At 50.1% G+C, this 18,855-nt stretch overlaps 2 pseudogenes; one reads left to right on the plus strand and one right to left on the minus strand.

The window, feature by feature from the left end:
• Nucleotides 1-6,213: 6,213 nt before the first annotated feature.
• LOC114079780 (lysosomal dipeptide transporter MFSD1 pseudogene) lies at nucleotides 6,214-8,262 on the minus strand (annotated as a pseudogene).
• A 7,425-nt stretch (nucleotides 8,263-15,687) lies between these two features.
• Nucleotides 15,688-16,349, plus strand: LOC114079781 (non-histone chromosomal protein HMG-17 pseudogene; annotated as a pseudogene).
• The last annotated feature ends 2,506 nt before the right edge of the window (nucleotides 16,350-18,855 follow it).

The following is an 18,855-nucleotide window of genomic DNA, read 5'->3' on the forward strand; positions in this document are numbered from 1 at the left end:
GAGTTCTGGTTGGCAATATTGTGTGTTCTGTCACTTGCTACTGGGAGACTCTCTCCAGGACTCTGGTCTATGAACCTTTTACCTGATTTACTCTGTATCCTTTCACGGTCACAAACCGTAACTGTAAGCATCTGTTTTTCTGAGTGCTGGGGGTTTTCTAGTGAGGCTGGTCTAGGGACTCCATCATAGCTGTCTGCCCTCCGCAGGTTCACTCCTTCCCTGCCTACTTTGGCTCTGCTCTGTGCCAGGTGATGGGGTGCAGAAACAACTGAGACTCAGGTGTGTACTAACGGGGCTTCCAGACCAGGGTGGTTCTGGATCAGAAGATGATAATGGGGCACAGGAGGAAGGCTGCTGGCTCAGTCGGGGAGGGGTTACCCTGGAGCTGATGAGGACAGAGAACAGAATGAGCTGCGCTGTTCAGTGAAGAGGAGATAGTTGTGTTTGGCATTAGCAGGCTGCCTGTGGGAGAATGCAAGTCGAGCTTGGAAAGATGGGGCTGAATTTAGGGCTCTTTGAGGCCCAGCTGGAGGCTAGATGTCATCCTGAGAGCCAGAGACCCCTGAGCAATGTTACATGGAAGAGTGGGAACAAACAAGTAGACAGTTGGTCAACGTCAGATTGAGCAACTGCTCCCAGCTGCTGCTCTGCCTTTGCCTGAGCCTTGAATCAGGCCAAAGGCTCCACACCTCACTTGGCTGTCTCCCAGGCTCAGTAGGCGTTGTCAGTCCAGAGAAACCCAGAGGTTAAAACTGAAGCAAAGCCAGATTCTATGTGGGAATTGTGTTGTGATGGGATTTCATGTGCTGTAGAAGCAAGAGCAGGTTTTTTTTTTTTGGTATCAGGGATTGAAACCAGCAGTGCTTAACCACTGAGCCACATCCCCAGCGCTTTTTATTTTTTGAGACAGGGTCTCACAAGTTGCTGAGGCTGGCTTGGAACTTGTGATCCTTCCAAGGTGCTGGGTTATAGCTGTGAGCCACCATGCCTGGCCAAAGGCAAGGTGTTTTTTTTAGATTTTTAAAAATGGATTAAAAAATAAATATATATACACATATAAATGTGTATGTGTGTATATCTACTGATAGGTCTACGATATCTATCGATAGGTTGACCTATCCATAGTGTATCTATAGATAGATATCGGTAGATGAACATGATACCTTTATGAGCTACAACTCCAGCCCCAAGGGCAAGTCTTTTTTTTTTTTTTAATAAAACACATTTTTTCTTTTTTTATTCGCTTATGACAGTGGAATGCATTACAATTCATATTACACATAAAGTCAAGGGCAAGTTTTTAAAGGCAAAAATTAAGAGGATTTCATCAGATATTTTGAAACAATAATCTTTCCTCACAATGATTAATGACACAGGTGACATGAGACAGAGGTTGGATGACCATTGCTGGGCAGACATCCTTGCAGAAGTAGTTTTGTTCTGTGGCCTCAATGCAAGCTCTGTTCTGGGAGCCTCTTCTGAGAGGTAGCAGTCATGCGTCACCGCCCTTACTTCATAATCTCCTGGCTTAATTTCTGTTAAAGTTGACAGAAGCAACTCCATTCTCATTTTGGCAATTGCAGAACTGCCTCTTTATAGTAAATATCTCTGGGCACATGCTGAATGAATGTGCCCAGGGAAGGAGGCGCTTCTGCCATCCTGACCCTATCGACTAACCTAATCATCCTGAAAAATGAGTGGCATCTATCTGGGGCCTTCAGCAGGTGATTTAAGGCTCCGTCTCAGCTCCCAGATCTGTGAAGTGGAACAAAAGAACCTGCATGCCAGGGCTGCTGAGAAGATGCAAAGGGATGATGCATGTAAAGTGCTTGAAAGTGCCCAGTGGGGTCCACGCCCACACCTGCCATGTTGAAGCTGAGGAGCCACACATGGTTTTCCTTTTCAAGATCCTGGACTTTGTAACACACACCATTTCCACATATAAAGCTTACTTTGGGGGAATAAAAACCCCAAACCCTATTGGTCTTAAGGAACAAACAATTGCAAAAACATTGTTCTAAAATAGCACCCCCCCCCCATACTGGAGAGCGAACTCAGAAGTGTTCTACCTCTGACTTATATTTTCAGCCCTTTAAAATTTTTATTTTGAACTAGGTGTGGTGATACACACCCATAATCCTAGCAACCTGGGAGTCCAAGGCAGAAGAATCACAAGTTCAAGACCAGCCTCAGCAATTTAGCAAGACCCTGTCTCAAAATTTTAAAATGAATAAATAAATATAAGGACTGAGGATGTAGCTCAGTGGTAACATGCCCCTGGGTTCAATCCCAGTACCATAAAAAAAAAACTTTTTGAGAAAGGGTCTTTCTAAGTTCTCTGTCTGTGTTGGCCTCTAACTTGTGATCTTCCTGCCTGAGTCTCCTAAGTAAGTGGCTGCGATTACAGGGTGCCCCACTGTGCCAGGCTAAAATAGTTTGTTTTTTTTAAACTTCATTTTTGCATTGGCAAACACTTTGAATTAGTGCGTTCAGAGCCTGCTGAGGGGAAGCCTAGTCACACTGATGGACTTCTTGCCATCCATAGGAGCCGAAAGATGAAGAACTGGGAGTGGCCACTGGCTGCCTTGAAGATAATGGGGAGTATATCCACCTGACCCAAGGCCCACTCCCAGCTTTCCTACCTGACCAGGGGACCCTCTCAGGGGAGGACGGATGATGTGCTGCCCCAGGTAGGCTGCTTTCCACCATCCTGAGTGGCTCACGATCACAGGGTCTTCCCAGGATGGAAGACAACACAGTGGGGGTGACGGGAGGGCCTCTGCCGTGGGTGTCCTGTGTGAAGTATGCCAACACCTAGCAACCAAAGAGCAGCCGAGGGTTTTCTGATACTTGTATTCGATGGTCTCTCTGGGGAAATAATTCTCACTTGGGCCTAGAATCTGCTCTGAGGATCTGCTCACAACAGGGAAAGGGCTTTTCTCGGAAGAGGCTGCTCTGGTGCAGGGTTAGGAGTGTGCTGTGGCTAAAGGTTTTGCCACACGAGTTGCATGTGTAGGGCCACTCCCAGTGTGCACGGTAATGAGCAGTGAGGTGTGACACCTGGAGGCAGGCTTCTCCCCAGTGTGCGTCCTCTGGAGGACGAGCAGTGTGCTTTGTAGGAAGGCTCACCTGCAGTTCCCACAAAGGGCTTCTCCCCAGTGTGTACCCACTCATGCTTCGTGAGGAACTTGCTCTGGCTAAAGGTCTTCCTGCATTTTCCACACCCATGAGGATGCTCACCTTGTGTAGCTGCAGGTGTAGGACAGAGCCGAGAAGTTACTAAATGGCTTCCTGCACTTGCTGCACATGTGAGGCTTCTCACCACTGAGGACCTGGAGGGGCTGGGTCAGGTAGGAGCCGTGGCTGGAGGCCTTCACTCATTCTCCACACAGAGGGCTACTGGCCTGTGTGTCCACGGGGCCTTGGTGAGGGCACTGAGCTGTGGCTGGAGGCCTTCACTCATTCTCCACACACAGAGGGCTACTGGCCTGTGTGTCCACGGGGCCTTGGTGAGGGCACTGAGCTGCGGCTGGAGGCCTTCACTCATTCTCCACACACAGAGGGCTACTGGCCTGTGTGTCCACGGGGCCTTGGTGAGGGCACTGAGCTGCGGCTGGAGGCCTTCACTCATTCTCCACACACAGAGGGCTACTGGCCTGTGTGTCCACGGGGCCTTGGTGAGGGCACTGAGCTGCGGCTGGAGGCCTTCACTCATTCTCCACACACAGAGGGCTACTGGCCTGTGTGTCCACGGGGGCTTGGTGAGGGCACTGAGCTGTGGCTGGAGGCCTTCCACACTCCTGACACACAGAGGCTTCTCTGCAGTGTGGCAGCACACAAGCGAAGCCAGGGAGGAGCTTAGGCTGGACGCCCTGCAGCACATGTGACACTCATAGGGCCTTTTTGGGTGTGGCCTGTGGTGGACAAGGAGGGCCGAGGAGCGGGCCCTGGGGGGCAAGGAGGGCCGAGGAGCGGGCCCTGGTGGGCAAGGAGGGCCGAGGAGCGGGCCCTGGGGGGCAAGGAGGGCCGAGGAGCGGGCCCTGGGGGGAAGGAGGGCCGAGGAGCGGGCCCTGGGGGGAAGGAGGGCCGAGGAGCGGGCCCTGGGGGGCAAGGAGGGCCGAGGAGTCTGTGCAGGCTCTGCCACACTCAGGCAGGCAGAGAGCTCCCCCCAGGGTGGACGCATTGGTGCTGCAGGAGGGGTGCCCTGGCCCTGGATTCTCACCAGTGTGCAGCACTAGTTTGGCAAGGGATGAGCTCTGGAGGCAGTGCTTGTGGCCACACACAGGCTTTACTCCGCATGTGTGAGGAGGGATGAGTGCTTGCTGAAGGCATGTCCACGCTCCTGGCAGACATCTGCTTCTCACGGTGTGGACTCTCTAGTGCTGAATGGCATGGTGCTCTGTCCAAGGCTTTCCCACACTCCTCCCGCACACTGGGCTTCCTTCCTGTGGGAACCCACCCACGGCTCACGAGGCACCTGTTCTGCAAAAGGATCTTCCCACTGAACACCTGCAGGCGTGCTGCCACTTTGCAGATTCCCTGCAGCTGACTAAGGTCTGGGAAACAGTTGTAGGCGTCCCCATGAGCACGCTCCCCTCGACAGGGACAGCCCTGATCTAGCACTGAAACGCAGGTGAGTCCCTCTTGAGAATTTGAGGGCACTCATGCCCTGGGGGTACGCTTGTGCTCAGTGAGAAATGGCTGCCAGAGGAACTGCCTGCAGGGGCCTACTCCAGACTCCTCTCTTCCTGGGTGAGTGTCAGAGCTTGGCGAAGTTTTCTTACTCCCTGCCCTCCTTGCCCCAGGACTGCTCTCACACTGCTGTGCCAACGGGGCGCAGTGGCACCTTCCTGTCATCCCAGCGACTCAGCAGACTGAGGCAGGAAGATCACAGGTTCAAGTCAGCCTCAGCAACTTAGTGAGACCCTGTATCAAAATAAAATTTTAAAAAGGGCTGGGGATGTGGCTAATGGTTAATTGCCCTTGGTACCAAAAAATAAAAAACAGCAATATTATGCCAGAAATCCCACCAGCATCTGCACCCAAGTTAGAACACCTTCCTCGGAGGCCGCCTTGCAGCAGCCTGGTTCCCCAGCTCTGAGCCTGATGCCTCCACTTGGATGTGCATGGCTCTAGGTGGGGAGGGACAGAGCGGCAGCCATCGATGAGGCAACAGAAAGAGTGGTGGCCAGGTCAGAGTGTACCTGTGCCTTTAAGAAGGGGCTCCCGCAGTTGGGGAAAGGAGCAGGTGGAGTCCCTTCCCAAAGTTGGGTGGATGAGTAAGAAGACTCAGCAGGGTCCAGCCCAGAGCTATACTGCAGCTGTGACTGATTGTGGTGAAAGGACGTGAGCAAAACCAGCAAGGGCAAAGCGTGCAGCGGGTGAAGAGTCCTTGCCAGGGGACTCGTACGTGATGCACCGCGCTTCCAGAAGTGGATCTGCACATGTGGGAAGCTGCCGGGGGCACCTCGTAGACATCAGTGCTTGGGGTTTTCATCAGGCTGGCCTTGTAGGCGCCCTGCAGTTAGGGGTACCCATCAGTTAAGGGATGGTGAGCATCTGTCTGGAAACCTAAGTTCCCCGATGCCAGCCAAGGCCAACCTTGCTTCAGGTCTTGCCATGGAGAGGCACCCCCGGCAGGTACCCTCACCAGAGCAGCCCCTGGCTCCTAGCAAATGTGCACCAACTGTTTTCAGGGTGGCCACACCACAGCTTCAAAAAACAAGACAGGGGAGCTGGACCTCAGGAAAGGTAGGCAACATGCCTGCCATCATCCAGCTGGTAAGCAGTGGTGCTGAGGCATGAGGCCCTGTATGACTGACAGCTCACACTTGCCAGCCTTCTGCCCCAAAGATACAGTGACTTTCTTATTCTCAAAACTTGTGACTATTACTGCACTAATTTGCTGAGGCTGTCCTCACTACCTACCACAACCCGATAGCTTAACACCATTGAAATCTCTTCTTTCATGGCTCTGGAGGACAAAAGCCTGAAATAAAAGGTCAGTAGTGCTGGTCCTCCTCGGAGGCTCTGCAAGAGAAGCTGTTTATGCCTCTCCCCTAGCTGCCGGCATTCCTTGGCTGGCAGACACATCACTCCGATCTCTGCCTGTCTTCATGTGGCCTTCTTTCTGTGTATCTCTGTGTCCTCTCCCATTACTCTCTTTTCCCTTTGGCAGTGTTTTTATTTATCCATTTAGACAGACAATTATCATAAATTGCAGAACTTTTTATTAGCGGGTCTGTAAGAAAAAAATTATAGGGAAATTTTACTACAGGGGCCTGGTGTGGTGGTACAGGGTAACTTGGGAGGCTGAGGCAGGAGGCTTGCAAGTTCAAAGCCAGCCTCAGCAAATTAGCTAGGTCCTAAGCAATTTAGTGAGACCCTGTATCAAAAATAAAAAGGGTTGGGTATGTAGCCAAGTGGTCAAGCACCTCTGGGTTAAACCCCCAGTGAAATAGTAGGATGGATGGATGGATGGACAGATACGTACATACATAGATACATAGATGGATGGATGGGAAGAATAAGATAGATGTTTCCATTATTTACTGTGTTTCCTGAAGATCATCTAGATGCTCCAGAGCCATCACTAATTGTTCACTGTTGATCAGCATATTCTAAAGAAGAATTCCTCAGCCATACAATACAAAAAGCACAGGCTAAGGCAGTCCTCACAAACCCACTTTGAAATAGGTAAATCTGAAATATAAATATGCCATTCCACTTCATTATTTTTCCTAATAAACATTGAATTTAAAAAAATTGAGGTTTTCAAATCTGTGGTATGTGTCGTCCATTCTTAGGACAGTCACTTATACTTCTCATTCAGAGAAAATTTCATTTCTTCCCTTTGTCTTACAGAAAAATTAGGGTTTTCATCTTAGGCATGATTCACCAAATAGACAGACCACAGATAAAAGTGACAAACACAGGCAATGAAGGAAACTTCTAAAAGCAAACATGCTGAGTACCCAGCAGTAATAGAAATGACCACCAAGGTGAGAGTCCAGATGGACTGCTGAAGCCATGAGGGTTAGGGACTGTAAATGCCACCACTGGCTGCAGTGCACAGGCAAGCAACAACAAGACGAGTTCCAGGAGAGACAGCCATCCAAGAGCTGTGTGGTGACACATGAGTGGTGGCTACTGCACACAGCACACAGCAATGTCCTTCCCTGTTTCATCCAGGAGTCCCAATACTGGGGACATGAGCCCATATGAAATACACAACACTGTTAACTGTACCTGCTGCCTGGGAAGAAAGTCCAAATTCTTTGAAGAAAACTTTCCCCATTCTAATAAAACGGAACACCGTGATGTAACAGCAGACACAGATAATAAGTATCAGCCTTTATATCAGCTAATTTAATAACTTTGCCTGCTTTTACTTTGTGTGTGTGTGTGTGTGTGTGTGTGCGAGAGAGAGAGAGAGAGAGAGAGAGTGTTGTTTAACGAAAGATTCTCTTTGTTCTGTGATCCAAGTAAGCAAGGGCCAACACACAGATTAACGAAAGAGTACACATTATACCCCCAACCTTAAGTGTGACCTCACGGGTGTGTGGCCAGCAGAATGCAGCGAAGCTTCCGTCTTAGCATACCGCCACCTTTGACGTTCATATTCACTGGACTTCCAATTCTAGCCATGCTCAGCTGGAGTCCACATACCACTTTTAATTCTTTACCTTTAAACCAATTCACAGCAAAAGTATTCTGGGCAACTGCTACGGACTTTCTGCCAATCCCAAACAAACCTTCAAAGTCCATCAGCCAAAAAGCATTAAATATTGCACCTACAGCAAAAAACACCTGCCCTGTGCAAACAAAGCAGCCAAAAATAATTGTGTCCCATTGTATTCTAAATACTCGGTATATCCAAAAAACCACTCAAGGAACAGGCAATTACATTGGGCAAAGACAACTAGGCATTCAGCAGTATGAATCATGTGGTATTCACCTCATATCCCCCTTAATCTGGGTCTGTGGGGCAGCAGGACTGTCATAGCAGATAGCTTCTGAAGCTCAGTAGGCACATGAACAGCAGTGCCAGCAGCCGGTGCGCCAGGCGGCCTGGGTAGCAGAGTGCTGGCAGCCCGCAGGGCCGTGGGCACTGCGAGGTGTGGGTGACTCCTGTCCTCCTCCCCCGTCACTGATACTCCCTCCTCTCTCTTCTTTTAAAGATACTAGTTAAGGGTCTGGGGATGTGGCTCAAGCGGTAGCGCACTCACCTGGCATGTGCAGGGCGCTGGGTTTGATCCCCATCACCACATAAAAATAAAGATGTGTCCACTGAAAACTAAAAAATAAATATTAAAAATAAATAAATAAAGATACTAGTTAAGGGATTTAGGGCCCACCATAAATCCAGGACGACTCCTCCTGAGGTCCTCAATTTGCAAAGACTTAATTTCCAGGTAATTTCATTCTGAAGTCAAGTAGACTGGAAGTTTTGGGAAATATTCAACCTACTACAATTGCCTTATATGGTATTTTAAAAGTGATTAAGTATATTGAGAAGGGGAATTTATTTTTAGTTCCAGGTGGGATTAAGTCACATGTCCCCCCATAAGAGAGAAGCAGAGAGTTTCAAGACACACACAGAGAACAGACCCATGTGAAGACAGAGGCAAAAATTGGAGTGATGTGGCCATGATTCCAGGAGTGGCAGCAGCCCCAGGTTGACAAAGGCAAGGTGCAGCTCTCCCTGAGAATCTGGAGGTGGTGCAGCCCACCAGTGTTTTATCTGTTTATTTTGGTCCTGGGGATTGAACCCGGGGTGCTTTACCACTGAGCCACAGCCCTAGCTCTTTCTATTTTGAGACAGGGTCTCACTAAGTTGGTCAGGTCTTGCTGTGTTGCTGAGGCTCCGTTCAAACTTGGCAGCCTTCTGCCTCAGCCTTCCAAGTGGCTGGGATTACAGGCATGTGCCACCAGGCCCAGTCCTGACAACATCTTGATTTCAGCCCAGTTCTCAGGATCTTGGATATCAAGCCTCCAAGTTCTGTGAAAGAATCCATTCTGTTGTGTTAGGAAATCCAGCTGATGGAAGCTAATATACCCTGTCCTCATAGGAAGCAAGAAAGGCTCAAGTGACAGGCCCTGAATGCAGGGAAGCAGGGTGGGCTGAGGGTTGAGCAAGCACATTTCATCGTAGACAGACCTGCCCAGGTGCACATCATTATTTTCCTTTTTTTTGGGAATATGATCACCTGAGGGCTCATGGAAAACCCTTCTCCATTATCCTCACTCAAAAGCCAGCAAACAGCTTGGTGCCTGTCCCCAAACCACCAGACGACTGACCAATCATGGTATTCAGCTTTTGCCCTTGAGCCAGGTCCTGCCCTCTTCGGGGTCAGGCCTGAGAAGAAAACTATCCCCAAATGGGGGTCTTCCTCCTGGACTGCCCGAGTCGGGAGCAGAGCTTGCATGACGTGGTGTGGCAGAGGGAAAGACGTGCCTACTGGGCACAGCTAGGGACACAGCCTGGAAGCTCCTCGGAGGGCACATCATGCACCTCACAGTTGGGAGGAGGACTTGCAGATGACACACCTCTACGGGCCCCGGAATGTCCAACACTGGGGGTTTGGTTCCTTCTGCAAATGGACCTGACATTCTCAGCTGTGAAAATAATATCTATGTAAACCCACGAGGATGGCAGTAACACAAAGGAGAATGTAGTATGATGAGCAGGCAGAGCGTGCAGCTCGGTGGTGGAGAACCTGCCTAACATTCATGAGGCCTTGGGTTTGATACCCAGCACCACAAAAAGAAAAAAAAAGTGTTGGGAGAATGTGGAGAAATCAGAACGCTCATACACTGGTAGAGGGATGTAAAATGATGCAGCCACTGTGGAAAATAGGGTGGTGTTTCCTCAAGATTAAATATACGGTTATCACATGGTCCAGCCATTCTGCTCCTTAGCACATACTTGAGAGTGGAAAACAGTTCAGCAAAAACTTGTATGCAGGTGTTCAGAGCAGCACGTTCCAGGAGGCAAAGGTGGAAAATGCCCCACTGTCCATCAACTGACCAACAGAGAAACAAAATACGATCTAGCTACACAATGGACTATGATTCAGCCAAAAGGAAGGGTGAAGGATACTTGCTGTGCTACAGATGAATCTTGAAAACATCGTGCTCAGGGAAAGCCACACAGGACCATGTACTGCATTTGTAAGTAAAATAAGCTTATCTGTATTTATATAGGTTAAGTTACATAAATTCCACTTATAGGAAATGTCCGGGCAAGTCCATAGGTCAGTGGTCGTCGGGGGCTGGGATGACTGATTAACGCACATGGGATTTGCTTGTGGGCTCTTTAACCAACTGCCTCTTTACCTTCAATAAGTCCTGCACCTCCCTGCACCAGGAACCTTTAAGAGATCCTTACTTCACTCACTGGATAGTCCAAGGGACTTCCCACTGTTCCTGCTTGGAGACCATGTCTGGTTGGAATCAGGAAGTCCTGCCAGTGTTGAGAAGGAGGAAGAAATGTTGAGCTGTTGCCCACATCAGCAGGGCCCTGACGGGGCTGAATGCCGCTCTGTACGTGATGAGGCACGGGAAAGTCCTCTCCCTGGTGATATGGGCTGGGCAGCAGTCGGCCCAGGTGGATGGGGCTGGGAAGCATGGGTCAGAGCAGGGACATACCTGGGGGTTGGTGAGTGACGATGAGAAATGGGGAGGCCTCTCTCAGGGACACAGATTGCTAGAGTTCCTCAGTATCACTGATCGGTAGAGGGTCCTCCGCACTGGGCCCAGAACCCCCGCCCCTCCTGTGTGAAGTCCATGAGCACATCTGCCGATGTCCCTGGATTCTGAGATGTGGCACCTGTTGGTCCAGTCACAGGCCAAGTCCGACCAAGGCTGTACCCAGGGATGGCAGGATGCAGTGGTGTCGAAAATGCAGTGTTGTCAGCAGGAGGGCCTCCCTCTGAGTGGCCTGGGTCAAGTGCTGATGGTACCAGTGTTGTGCTGGGTGCCAGGGCCACTCTCTGGGTCCTACAATATTCACCTGGTGAAGTTCTGTCCTCAATGTGACAGTATTTGGAGTGAGGCTTTAGGTGTACTATTAGTCAGATGAGGTGGGTAGGGATTGATACCCTCATAAGAAGAGTAAGTAAATCCAACCCCCAATTCCCCCAGACCACAGCACTATGCCACCCCAGGACCCAGAAAGCAGCCTGACTGGAACCAAGCCCTGCTGACACCACCGTCTTGGACTTCCCGCATTCAGAACTGGGAGAAACAACTGCTTTGAGCCTCCTAGTCTGTGTCATTTTGTTGTAGTGGCCTGAGCTATGCCGTGGAGACTCCTCAGCACCTTCCCTAAGTGCCAGCTCTGTAGACCCCAGGGGACAGCTGGATGGCCTGCACCAGCACTCCCCTCCAAAGTGACCATGCCACACCTGTGTGATACCTGGTTCCTTCAGGACTGGCAGAGGAGGTCTGGATGGTGTCTGGCCATGTGCCATCAAATGCCTCCAACTTGGTCTTTCCTGCCACCACAGACTCTGGGTGGGGAGTCACCCAGGCCCAGTTCAGATAGGACACATGGTTGGGGGCATCGATGGGGTCATAAGAACATAGTCCCTCTGCCTGTGTGGGGTCTCCCTTGAGACCCATGGAGGAGAGGCCTGACAAGCGGCAGCAGTGACTTCAGAATCCCAAGGTGGGTGGGTGGGTTCTGGGATGCTGTGGAAGGAACCCAGAGCCTCACCCAGGCTGGGCAAGTGCTTGACCTGTGAGCTCTACCTCCAGCTCCGTGGCTTTTCATCACCACACCCACAGCTCCTGGCTCCACCTGGATGCCACCTGCAGGCAGACACTGGCTCGGGGACACCCTTGTTCCTTCATTAAGCAGTGTCTCCTGGGGTCTGAGCACGTGTGCCAGGCCCTGTTCTGGGATGCTGGCTGATAAGCAGCCTGGTCCCAAAGAGCTCCTGAGCTCCACGTCTCCCTGCACCCATGTTCTCATCCCTGATCCAGGATGTGAGCACCCGGCAGAGCTGCCTGGAAGAAGAGCAGGGGAAAGGGGAAGGAAGTAAATGTGCATGTCCAATTCTGACGTCGGGGGAAACCCTCGCCTGCCAAGAAAGTGGTGTCTGAGGCTTCTGGCCTGTCCTTCTCGAAGCTTCCCTGAGATGGGAGAGCTGTGGGAGCAGGGATGGAGAGGGAATGAGGGAGTCCAGCTCAGACCTGGCCTCAGGCCCAAGACCCAACCTAGAGTCCTCACCCAGAGGCCCCCAGTCTTCAGGCCCTCTCCTTGATAGTGACCTCTTTTCCCCTCCATCCCTGCTTTGGGCCTGCTCCCTCCTGCTCACCCTTTGGGGCTCCACTGAACCACGCCCCCCAACCTTTACTCATGTCCCCAGCATGAGTGCCTTACAGTTATCAACTTTCTGGTTTTTTTTTTTTTTTTTTTTTTTACTCTTATTTTTTTTTTGGTGGGGTTCTACTTTTTGTCATTTGTGGAACTGGGAGTCAAACCCAGGGCTTTGCAAATGCCAGGCAAGCCCTTGGCCACTGAGTTACATCCAGCCCCAGTTGTCAGTTTTCTTGACTCTCATTCTGCCCCTGAGCAAGGAGATGCCACCAGACCCCCTTTGTAGAAAGGAAACAGAGCCATGAGAGTGAGACACTGGCCTGGCTAGGCTTCTGCAGGGAAGTGAGGCCCCCTGGCGTCCACCCCTCCCCAGGACCAGACTTCCAGCCAAGATGGCGAGGCCTGTGAGGACAGCATCCAGGTGTGGATGGGAGGGCTCTGTCCTCTGGTGAAGGCATCTGTATGAATAGTGACGGGGTGACCTACGTCCCCTAACTCTAGGGGTGTGGAACCCAGCTGGGCCTTGTGCAGGGGTCCCAGCAGCTTCTGTGTACAGCAGAAGCTAGCAGCTCTAGACCTGCCCTCTGCTGAGTGTCACAAGCAGTGCCATAGCCCAGATGTGGGCGGCAGCTTCCTTGAGGACATTCAGGGCAGGAGGAGCGACATGCTGTTTGTCAGCTCCCAGGAGGAGCGATGGCATCACTCCATTTAAAACTGTGGAAGAGAATACACAAACACTTTACGGTGCAGGCCGCCTAAGCCATGCCATCTCGGTACCCTGCTGTGCTGCCACTTTCAGTGCCCCCAGGCCATGTGCCTCTCAAGTTCTGTTTCTTAATGTGGGGACCATGGGTTGTGGTATGGCAAGTTTGGCGTTGTTAGCAAGGTATGGGGAGATGCTTCCACTGGCTCACCTTTCCTGAGTACCACTCAGTAAGCACCTCTCCGTGACCACCCAACCACCCAAAAGTGAGGCACCATCATCACCCTCTTTCACAGGCTCGAAAACACACAGAGAAACGAAATCAAAACTTGCTGCCAGTGAGTGGCACATAGGGATTTGGACACTTGTGCCTTCCAGAGAACAAATTTTTTTTATAGAGATCTGCGTGTCTGGTATACATACACACACCAATGGAACTACCGTAGCAGTTCTGAATGTTCTGAGAGAACGGAAACATCTGGAGTGGTGTTGTCTGATAAAGTGTTATCAACCCCACATAACTCCTGAGTATGAGAAATATAGCTGGTGTGACAAGAAATGCAGCTGGTGTGATAAGGGAGCTGCATCTGAAATATTTTCTGGTGCTGGGGACAGAGCTCAGGGCCTCCTGTATACTGAGCATGAGTCCAACCACTGAGCTATACTCCCAACCCCTGTGATCTGTTTTATTGCACTTGATCTTCATTGCCATATGGACAGTGTAGGACCAGTCCGTTTCAGCACCATGGACAGCCCCCGGCCCAGCAGGGTTTCCTGTGGGTATTTCTGAAACCTCCTAGGAGTTGTCAATTCCTGTGTTTCATACAAAATGAACTCTCTGTGACCCCAGTTCCATGCCACAAGGCTTCATTCACAGTGGCCACAGGAGGACTCTACGGGGGACTATATAAGATACCAGCTGGTCCAGTGCTGAGGAGAAAACTGGGAATCCCAGCTGTCCCGAGTTCAGGTTCTCAAGAGAATCCAGGAGGGAAGGCCTGATGTGGGCACCAGCCTTCTGCTCCTTTCCCATTGGGGCAAGGACACCGAGAAGATCCCTGGGGCCCTAATCTGCCCAGTGACCACGGCCAACTTCCCATGGTGCTGGGAATAGCAATTGTGGATGATATGTGAAGTCTGTTGGGTCTAGGATCAAACCCACCTTTACCACTGTCTGCTGAGACCCTGGACTCTCACCTTCCTTGGGGTGGTGGTTTCCTACCTGTAAAATGGAGGACAATACTCCCTGTGGAAGGTTGTTTGCCTATCCACTCATTCACAGAGGGATGGGCAGGGCACAACATCACGAAACTCTATAATGAATGAGAGCAAGTATCTTCAAATGCGATAGGTACATAACGTGGGTGGGTGTGGCACCCATTAGGATCAGGGGGCCAGGGAAGACTTCTGAGGTGACAGATGAACTTATAATCCACTGAGTGGCCAGCAGGGAGCAGGAAGCATGACAGGCTACGTTGCTAGGCTGGCCTTGAACTCGTGGGTATAAGGGATCCTCTGACTTCAGCCTACTCAATAGCTGAGACTATAGAAGCCCAAGTCTTGTGTTTTACAGAAAGTCTTCCAATTATGTTCTGATGGCTTAGACAGCAATGGAATTCACAATGGAATTAGCTTATGCTTAAAGGTAGGAGTGTCCTCACCATTCAGCGTTCAAAATACCCTGACCCTAGGCTCAGTGGCAGAGCACTTGCCTGGCATGTGTGAGGCACTGAGTTTGGTCCTCAGCACCGCATATAAATAAATAAATAAATGGTACATTAGCAAGTAAAATTAATAAAAAATACTCCCACCCCACTCCTGGTGTCATGTGGAATGTAATGGAATAGCAACGGGAAGCAGGAGACATGGGAGACAGGAGAAGTGAGAGGAGGCGTAGTCCATGCCAGAATGAGGAAGGCTTGGCAGTGGAACAGGGCTGCAGGAGCAGGACGTGTTTTGGGAGATCTGGTTTCAGAGGTCACCTAGCTTTGTGCCTGCCTCCTGTACCACTGTCACTACCTCCTTGCTATCTTCCTCAGCTGGTTCCTTGGGCTCCACCAGCTGCCCCTCTCTGCTCTGTCCCAGGCTGCTTGGCTTCAGCAGCTACAGGGTGGGTGGGGGGCTGTGGTCTCAGTCCTGAGCAGAGGCCCATGTTGCTGGTGACCTGCACAGATTCCTGCCTGCAGAGCATTGTCTTTTTCCCAACTCACACACAGCTATGGGACTCTGGGCTCCTTGCTCTGACTTCAGGGAGCTCAGGTCTGTGATTCTGGGAAGTGAAACATGGTTAGTGAACACAGGTATCAAGTATCAGGTATGGTCACATGCCCACAGAAGCTCCCAGAACAGAGACATGCTAAGGTCATGCTCCTCAGCCTTGTTCGCACGGGCTGCCTGCCCCTCCCAAATACATAAATCCATACAAAATCTGAAGGTAAACGTTCACAACATTGTCTATTCTATCAGAAGAGTTCAAAATAACCCAAATGTCCATCAACTGATGAATGGGTCAACAAACTGTGGCATACCCCTACAATAGCATACTCAGCCACAAAAAGAAGTGAAAGACTGGAGCAGGGTGAAGAAGAGGTGAGAATGCCCTTGAACCAATCAAAGCTACCCACTGCTGCATCCCCACTGTCCTACCACTGTCACCACCATGCCCCAGAGAAAGGCTGAAGGGGATGCTAAAGGAGATAAAGCCCAGGTGAAGGACAAATCACCAAGATCCTCAGGGTTGTCTGCTGAACCTGTTCTTCCAAAGTCAGAGCCCAAGCCTTAAAAGGCCCCTGCAAATAAGGGAGAGAAGGTACCCAAAGGGGAAAAAGGAACAGCTGACACTGGCAAGGATGGGGATAACCCTGCAGAAAATGAGACCAAAACAGACCAGGCGTAGAAAGCCGAAGGTGCTGGAGACGCCAAGGGAAGTGTGTGCATTTTTGATAACTGTGGACTTCTGGTGGCTGTACAGTTTGAAATTCTAGTTTTTATCAAGTTTTATAAAAATGCAGAATTTTGTTTTCCTTTATCATTTCTTTTAAAGCTATGTTGTTAGCACACAGAACACTTCATTGTTGTTTTGGAGGGAAGGAGCCTAGGTCACTAGTAGAATGTCTCCAAAGCTGGATTGCTGTGGGGGAACACACCTTTCCCTGATGGTTGTAAGAGACTTCCTCTTGGCTCCCTGATGTTGGCACACACAGCCACCTTGGCACAAATACTTTGTGGTATGCAAAAACTCAATTTCACCTTTACGTCCTTCTCTCCCTCTCTACCATAGGCATAGTTAACTCCCCTAAACTCAGACCTGTTGGGACCTGACTCCCAACAATGGGTGTTATCAGTGTGTCAGGCAATCTGGACTTTCCAGTGACATCATTGAGATGGTATCCCTCAGAAGAGCAGCAGTTCCTTCTCTAGACTGTGGATCTTCACATTTATAATTCTGCCATTTTCATTTCATTTCCTGAAAGTCAGGGTCAGCTTGTAAAAAGTTGTTAAACAACATGCTAAATGTGAAATGTTAAACCTCACTCTAAACTTTCCCAATTCTGAGCATCCAATGAAGACTTCATTGGGTTTTGTAGTGGCTTTCTGATTTTGGTGGTCCATCCAAGAAGGGAGTTTGAAAGTTGTTGTATACTGTTAAGGATGTCTGCCCATTTCCTACCTGAAATACCATGATTGTTTATGAAAATCATCTTTAATAAGCTGGATACAGTTTGGCTTGGGGAAAAAAAGTGAAAAACTGAAGCATGTTACAAAAAGGACTTCAAAACATGATCAGTAAAAAGTCAGACAGAAGAAACAATGTACTGTAAGATTCCATTGATATGAAGTGTCCAGGTGGTTGCCAGGGGCTGGGGAGGGGGAGGCAAGGAGGCACCCGGGGCACAGGGCACACTCACACCCAAGAGAGCAGCCGCTGTACACACGTGGTGTCAACACTTGCAGGACACCCCTTCCCTATGGTGGGCTCACACGGGGTGACGACCCAGCCACAGGCACACCTGGGGCTTCTCTGCACTGATATGGGCGGTGTCACCCTCGTCATACACACCTGGATGTCTCCTGCGCACCTGGGCAGTGTCACACTATCGCACCTGGAAGTGTCCCTTTCACACCCTAAGGGTGGTGTCACACTCGTCACACGCACCTGGGTGTACCCTGCGCGCATGGGCGGTGTCAGACACAGTACGCCCCTTGTCCCAGTGCAAGCATAGTGACGTTCTCTGCCAGAGATCCCCACCCTAGGTCAACCCCTCCCAGGCCCCACTTGCCACCTGTGACTTCCGCGGCTCACGTACTCTGCCAGGGTGGCTCCTGCTCCTCACTCACGCGCACCGCCCCTCCGCTCATAGCTTTGGTGCCGCCTCCGGAAGGAACCCGTGCACTTCCGCCAGACCTCAACCCCAGGAGGCCCTGCGCGACGCGAGCCACTGCCGCACTTCCGCCAGACCTCAACCCCAGGAGGCCTTGCGCGACGCGAGCCCGGCCGTACTTCCGCTAAAACTTCACCCTCCCAGGAGGCCTGGGGTTGCACGTAACTCCTCCTCTTTTATTCAAGTGCGAATAAAAACCACGCTTTTTGCCAACCCTTTGAGTGGACATCAATCTAGAAAGGATCCTTTTATAAAAAAAAAGTATCTCGACATTTTTCTTGAAAACAAGGCAGTTTTCCAAAATACCTTGGGGGTTGAACAAGGCCCTGACTGGTTAGACTGCGGAGGGAGGAACGGGGCTCTTTCCTGGAGAACCGGTTCATTAAGCATTTCTTAAAACTTCTTAAAAATAGTTACTTCGTGTTCACACTGTATGAATTTTTTTTATATCTTTTTAAAGAAAAAGATTTCTCGCTTTGCTAGCTAAGGAGAAACGGGACTCCGTCTCAAAGGCTCCGGTTCTCAGGATTTTTTACTTTTTTGGTCCTGGGTACTAAACGCAGGCTTTGCACACGTGCTATCAGTGAGCGTCCAGCAGCCTCCTGATACAAGGACTCGTCTTTACAACCCCTTCCCTTAGCTGGAAATCGAGTAAATATAAACCCATGCAACGAAGGTCCCCGAGTCCCTTCTTCCGTATGTCCAGGATGACGCCCCGAGATAGGGCAGCTCCTGTCAGGCCAAACTGCTAGTAAAGGGAAGTCCCGGGCACAACCGCAAGACTCGCCGGTGTGACTTGGTGAAGACCACTCCGTCAGGCTGACTTGGATCACCCGTCACATTACATCTAGATAGTCGCAAGCCTACGTTTAAAAAGTCCTCTCAGCTACTTACCTTTGGACTAGCAGTACCCAAAGAAGTCTCTGCAGTGAGAGAAACCTAAATATGAAAAGCTGAAATGTGACTAGTGATGGAAGAAGTCAACTTTGCATTTCATTTTATTTAAATTTACCCCTAAATAGCTTTTCAGGGCCAGTGGCTGCCATATTGCACAGTGCATTCTGGAAAATGTTCATATTGCATCTTATTTTCACGACAGATGCAGATTTCTTCCATTTATCCTTTGCAGAAATAACGTGAACACCTTGGAGGAAGTGCAGTTGCCATGGAAATTGAATACTTTGCTGTTGGCCACAACTTGTGTTGGAGCGTCTCATAATTTGTCCTAATACAGGGAGTTAAATGAATTAACTTGGAAACTTGTGTTACAACCCCCCCGCCCCCGACCCCAGTAGTCGGGATTGAACCCAGGGCCTTGCATATATAAGGCAAGGATGTTCTACCACTGAGTCACATCCCCAATCCCACTACAATCACTTTCCATTTATTTTTTTAAATTATTCATTTATGTTTATGAGGTGCTGAGGAGCAAACCCAGTGCCTCA

The sequence above is a fragment of the Marmota flaviventris genome, chromosome 18 (assembly GCF_047511675.1).
Source record: "Marmota flaviventris isolate mMarFla1 chromosome 18, mMarFla1.hap1, whole genome shotgun sequence".
Classification (NCBI taxonomy): domain Eukaryota; kingdom Metazoa; phylum Chordata; class Mammalia; order Rodentia; family Sciuridae; genus Marmota; species Marmota flaviventris.